Source organism: Betta splendens, chromosome 13 (genome assembly GCF_900634795.4).
Source record: "Betta splendens chromosome 13, fBetSpl5.4, whole genome shotgun sequence".
Classification (NCBI taxonomy): domain Eukaryota; kingdom Metazoa; phylum Chordata; class Actinopteri; order Anabantiformes; family Osphronemidae; genus Betta; species Betta splendens.
In genome coordinates, this window is record NC_040893.2 from 3307141 (window position 1) to 3313534 (window position 6394).

A 6394-nucleotide genomic window follows, 5' to 3' on the forward strand; every position below is an offset into this window, starting at 1 on the left:
GTCTTTGAGGCCTCACTCAGGGTTCTGGTGCAGACGTCTTCATCGTCCACTTCTTCTCTCACATGGACGTCTGAGGCTGAACACCGTTCACTGACCTCAAGCTTGCTCTTCAGTTGGCTCCTACTTTGGGTCTCCCTGATCTGACCCTACGCGACCTGTCACTCAAACAGTGAATGAGAAATCAGGTTTTACAACTTCTGTGTCTACTGTGTCTTTTATTCTTTCGGAATAGATCACATCTTTCTACAGCCCAATGACTTAGATATAACACCACCTTGCTCAACATGCTGAACGTTACTATCAAGAGGCCATCTTGAAGTCTGGCGTTTTGCTGAGACACTACTCTGCTCAGGCTGCAGAGTTGACCACGTTGACTGAAGCTAGTAAACTAGCAGAAAGAGAGTCTGTTACCATCTATACAGACTCCACAGATGCTCTGTGGAAGCATAAGAAGCTTTTGAAGTCTGATTGCAAACCAATCTTACATCATGATAAGGTTCTGCTTTGCTGGACGTGTCCTGCTGCCTACAGCTAATGGTGCGAGCCAAGCGCCACCTGAAGCTGCGCCGGTGAATCACACTATCAGACCATACATCTACACACACGCTCCTGAGAAAACACACACACGAGCAGCCTTGAGTTGCCGACGCTGGACGACGTGTAGACTCTTCACATCACGGGAGTGACAGTGACTCAGACGACATTGGGAGGAAACCTGGCGGTGATAACAAATCCCAAGTGTCTCTGTGATCAGCTGATCACAACCTGAAGAACTCCAACGAACTGTCAATACTTCAACACACAGGTTGGAAACAATCTAACGCTTCTGTTCAACAGGACGAAGCTGATTGTTATGAGACATCAATTGTGACCTTGTTGTGTTAGACATTTTATGTTACTCTGATTATTGCCTTTATCATATGATGTTTCTATGTAACTTTACACACTACTTTTGAATGAGAAAATTTCACATAATTCACAACACTGAGTTTAAATATCCTAAAGTTAATCTGGTTTTTAATTTGCTCACAATCACTTCAGTCACTGCTGCAATTACTTTTTATCCTTCATTTACAGATGACAGAGGTTATGAGACAAAACGCATAATCATTCTGGTTAAATCCCTGATTCTCCTATTCGCTCTAGACCCAAATGTACAATTAAAGATCCGAAAGCATGAAATCTATCTTAAGATTACTGTATATGAAACAGAACCCCATCGGAAACCTATGGCTATCATACATTAATTGTCTTTATTACATTATAATTGAATGGCCACAGACACGTTCTTAGCAGAGAAAAGAGGCGTTTGTGTTATGTTTGGAGACGCATGTTGTACTTACATCCTGAATAACACTGATTCTAATGGTATTGAGGCGAAGGCGCTCCACAGCCTTCAGAATCTCAGCTAACTCTGGTATAGGTTCTTTCCCTTGGAATTGGCTAGACGAAATGTCTGGAAAATGGAAATCTGTTCTCATGTCCGCAGCTGTTTCCCTTATCATTGAGATGGCTGTGATTCTCTTGTTTGGTTTTTGCGTTATCCCACTGGTTAAAGGTGTTATCATGCGTGCAACCTCAGCAACACTCTCGTATCAAATGACACAATTCACTATGTTCAAAAAACTATGTTCTATGCAGTTATTATATGATTTATGACTTATGTTCTGCAATTAATATCTTATGTTTTGTCTTACTGTATGCATTTGACATTTGACCTAGATTGTTCAATGGTTGTCTCTGCCTAATAGACTCTCAAGTCTAGCTCCCAAACCCAAGGCCGGGGAGTTGTGTCTCTGTCTGTTGAGACTTGGTGCTCCTTTCTCACAGATAGTTGGACGTCAGCAATGCAGGTGTGAGAATGTAAATATCTTCAAACACACTGCGACAGGGAGGAGATGGTGCATGTAATTTGATTGAGTTAGAAAGACATTCCACACTAGTCGGACAGAGAAGCTAAAAGGCAGAAGCAACTTGAGGATCGTGGGCTCTTTGCATCACACCTTCGTGGTGTGTGCACTGATCTCCCCAGCTGGTTTTTGGTTTTGTTGATGTGCACGATCAACATCCATACTTTTTATTTGCTTTCCCCATTATTTTTATTTTCTTTATTATTTCGTGTTCTGATGCCAGGATACTGTCAAACAGGTCAATACACCCTAAAAGCATAGTTGCATATGCCGTGGTTTAAACTAGTTTTCTTATGGCCTGAAAAGCTCAAAAATGATGTTTTAGTGTTTCTGCATTGGTTTCCTTCAGAACAGCCTCCAGTGGTCATGTTCTGATGCCAGAATACTGTCAAACAGCTCAATGCATCCAAAATGTACAGTTCCATAAGCCGTGGTTGAAACTAGTGTGTTCTTATGACCTAAAAAGCTCCAAAACGATGTTTTAGTGTTTCTGCATTGGTTTCTAACATAACAGCTCATAATGGGCATGTTATGATGCCAGGCTACTCTGAAACAACTCAATACACCCTAAAAGCACAGTTGCAGATGCTGTGGTTTAAACTAGTTTCCTTTTGGCCTGAAAAGCTCAAAAACAATGTTTTAGTGTTTCTGCATTGGTTTCCATCAGAGCAGCCTCTAATACAGCTCATTACAACCTAAAAGCACAGTTGTAAATGCCTTGGTTTAAAGTAGTGTTTTTATGACCTAAAAAGCTCCAAAACTATGTCTTAGTGTTTCTGCATTGGTTTCTAACATTACAGCTTATAATGGTCATGTTATGATGTTAGGCTACTTTAAAACAGCTCAATACACCCTAAAAGCACAGTTGCATATGTCTTGGTTTAAACAAGGGTTCTTATGACCTGAAAAGCTCCAAAACGATGTTTTAGTGTTTCTGCATTGGTTTTTAACTATACAGTTTGTAATGGTCATGTTCTCATGCCAGGCTACTTTAAAACAGCTCAATGCATCCTAAATGTACAGTTGCATATGCTGTGGTTTAAACTAGTTTTCTTATGACCTGAAAAGCTCAATAACAATGTTTTAGTGTTTCTGCATTGGTTTCTAAAATTACAGCTTATAATGGTCATGTTATGATGCCAGGCTACTTTAAAACAGCTCATTACACCATAAAAGCACAGTTGCAGATGTTGTGGTTAAAACTAGTTTTCTTTTGGCCTGAAAAGCTCAAAAACGATGTTTTAGTGTTTTTGCAGCTCAATGCTCAATGCATCCTAAATGGACAGTTTTATATGCCGTGGTTGAAACTAGTGTGTTCTTATGACCTCAAAAGCTCCAAAACGATGTTTTAGTCTTTCTGCATTGGTTTTTAACAATACAGTTTGTAATGGTCATGTTCTCATGCCAGGCTACTTTAAAACAGCTCAATGCATCCTAAATGTACAGTTGCATATGCTCTGGTTTAAATTAGTTTTCTTTTGGCCTGAAAAGTTAAAAAACAATGTTTTAGTGTTTCTGCATTGGTTTCCATCAGAACAGCCTATAATGGTCATGTTCTGATGCCAGAATACTGTCAAACAGCTCAATGCATCCTAAATGTACAGTTGCATATGCCCTGGTTTAAACTAGTGTTCTTATGACCTGAAAAGCTCAAAAACGATGTTTTGGTGTTTATGCATTGGTTTCGTTTAGAACAGCCTCTACTGGTCATGTTTTAATGCTAGGCTACTTTAAAATAGATCAGTACCCCATAGAGGCACAGCTGCATAGGCCGTGGTTGAAACTTGTTTTCTTATGGCCTGAAATGCTCAAAAACGATGTTTTAGTGTTTCTGCATTGGTTTCCACCAGAACAGCCTCTAATGTGCGTGTTTTGATGCCAGAATACTGTCAAACAGCTCAATGCTTATTAAATGTACAGCTGCATATGTCTTGGTTTAAACTAGTGTTCTTATGACCTGAAAAGCTCAAAAATGAGGTTTTAGTGTTTCTGCATTGGTTTTTAACTATACAGTTTGTAATGGTTATGTTTTTAATGCCAGGCTACTTTAAAACAGCTCAATGCATCCTAAATGTACAGTTGCATATGCCGTGGTTGAAACTAGTGTGTTTTTATGACCTAAAAAGCTCCAAAACGATGTTTTAGTGTTTCTGCATTGGTTTCTAACATTACAGCTTATAATGGTCATGTTCTGATGCCAGGACATAGTCAAACAGCTCATTACACCCTAAAAGCACAGTTGCAAATGCCTTGGTTTAAACTAGTGTTCCTATGACCTAAAAAGCTCCAAAACGATGTTTTAATGTTTCTGCATTGGTTTTTAAGTTGCATATGCTCTGGTTTAGATTAGTGTGTTCTTATGACCTAAAAAGCTCCAAAACGACGTTTTAGTCTTTCTGCATTGGTTTTTAACAATACAGTTTGTAATGGTCATGTTCTGATGCCAGGATACTGTCAAACAGTTCAATGCTTCCTAAATGTACAGTTACATATGCCGTGGTTTTAACAAGTGTGTTCTTATGACCTAGATCGCTCCAAAACGATGTTTTAGTGTTTCTGCATTGGTTTTTAACTATACAGTTTGTAATAGTCATATTCTCATGCCAGGCCACTTTAAAACAGCTCAATGCATCCTAAATGTACACTTGCATATGCCGTGGTTTAAACTAGTGTTCTCATGACCTGAAAAGCTCAATAACGATGTTTTAGTGTCTCTGCATTGGTGTCCACCAGAACAGCCTCTATTAGTCGTGTTCTGATGCCAGAATACTGTCAAACAGCTCAATGTATCCTTAATGTACAGTTGCATATGCCTTGGTTTAAACTAGTGTTCTTATGACCTGAAAAGCTCCAAAACGATGTTTTAGTGTTTCTGCATTGGTTTTTACCTATACAGTTTGTAATGGTCATGTTATGATGCCAGGCTACTTTAAAACAGCTCAATACACCCTAAAAGCACAGTTGCAGATGCTGTGGTTTAAACTACTTTCCTTTTGGTTTCCACCAGAACAGCAGGAGCTGCAGGAGCTGCAGCAGGCGCCGCCTCCTCCTGGAGGCCGGCGGGCGCTGCGGCTCCGAGGGTGACAGGGACTGGAACGGCCGCTACAGGGCCGACGGGAACCGGACCAGGGACGGGAACGACCTCTACATGGCCTACAGGGACGGGAACGACCTCTACATGGCCTACAGGGACGGGAACGACCTCTACATGGCCTACAGGGACGGGAACGACCTTTACATGGCCGACAGGGACGGGAACGACCGCTACATGGCCGACAGGGACGGGAACGCCCTCTACATGGCCGACAGGGACAGGAACGACATCTACTTGGCCGACAGGAACAGGAACGGCATCTACTTGGCCGACAGGAACAGGAACGGCATCTACTTGGCCGACAGGAACAGGAACTTCACTAGAGCCGGCGGCGCTGCTCTCAGGCTCCTCACAGGAGCCGGCGGCGCTGCTCTCAGGCTCCTCACAGGAGCCGGCGGCGCTGCTCTCAGGCTCCTCACAGGAGCCGGCGGCGCTGCTCTCAGGCTCCTCACAGGAGCCGGCGGCGCTGCTCTCAGGCTCCTCACAGGAGCCGGCAGGGACTGAAACGGCGTCTCCTCTGGAGCTGGCATGGCTACTTGCTGCTGCCGAGCTCGACGGAGCAGACGTCGGGCCTGATCGGGTGTGCATAGCACCTGTACGACAGGTGGTGCCCTCTGGCTGGGACAAGACCTGCGCGTGACTGGACTGAACTGGGACCGGAACGTGACTGGACTGAACTGGAACCGGAACGTGACTGGACTGAACTGGGACCGGAACGTGACTGGACTGAACTGGGACCGGAACGTGACTGGACTGGACTGGGACCGGAACGTGACTGGACTGGACTGGGACAGGAGCGTGACTGGGCTGGACTGGGACAGGAGCGTGACTGGGCTGGACTGGGACAGGAACTGGGCTCGGCTGAACTGGGCTCGACTGGACTGGAGACTGAACTGGGCTCGACTGGACTGGAGACTGAACTGGGCTCGACTGGACTGGAGACTGAACTGGGCTCGACTGGACTGGGGCTGGAACCTGAGCGTGGCGAGGCTGAACGGCGACTGGAGCCGGAGCGGAGCATGGCTGAACTGGGGACTGGGCAAAACACGGCTGAACTGGGGACTGGGCAAAACACGACTGAGCTGGAGACTGGGCAAAACACGACTGAGCTGGAGACTGGGCAAAACACAACTGAGCTGGAGACTGGGCAAAACACGACTGAGCTGGAGACTGGGCAAAACACGACTGAGCTGGAGACTGGGCAAAACACGACTGAGCTGGAGACTGGGCAAAACACGACTGAGCTGGAGACTGGGCAAAACACGACTGAGCTGGAGACTGGGCAAAACACGACTGAGCTGGAGACTGGGCAAAACACGACTGAGCTGGAGACTGGGCAAAACACGACTGAGCTGGAGACTGAACAGCTCGCGTCTTGACCGGAGACTGA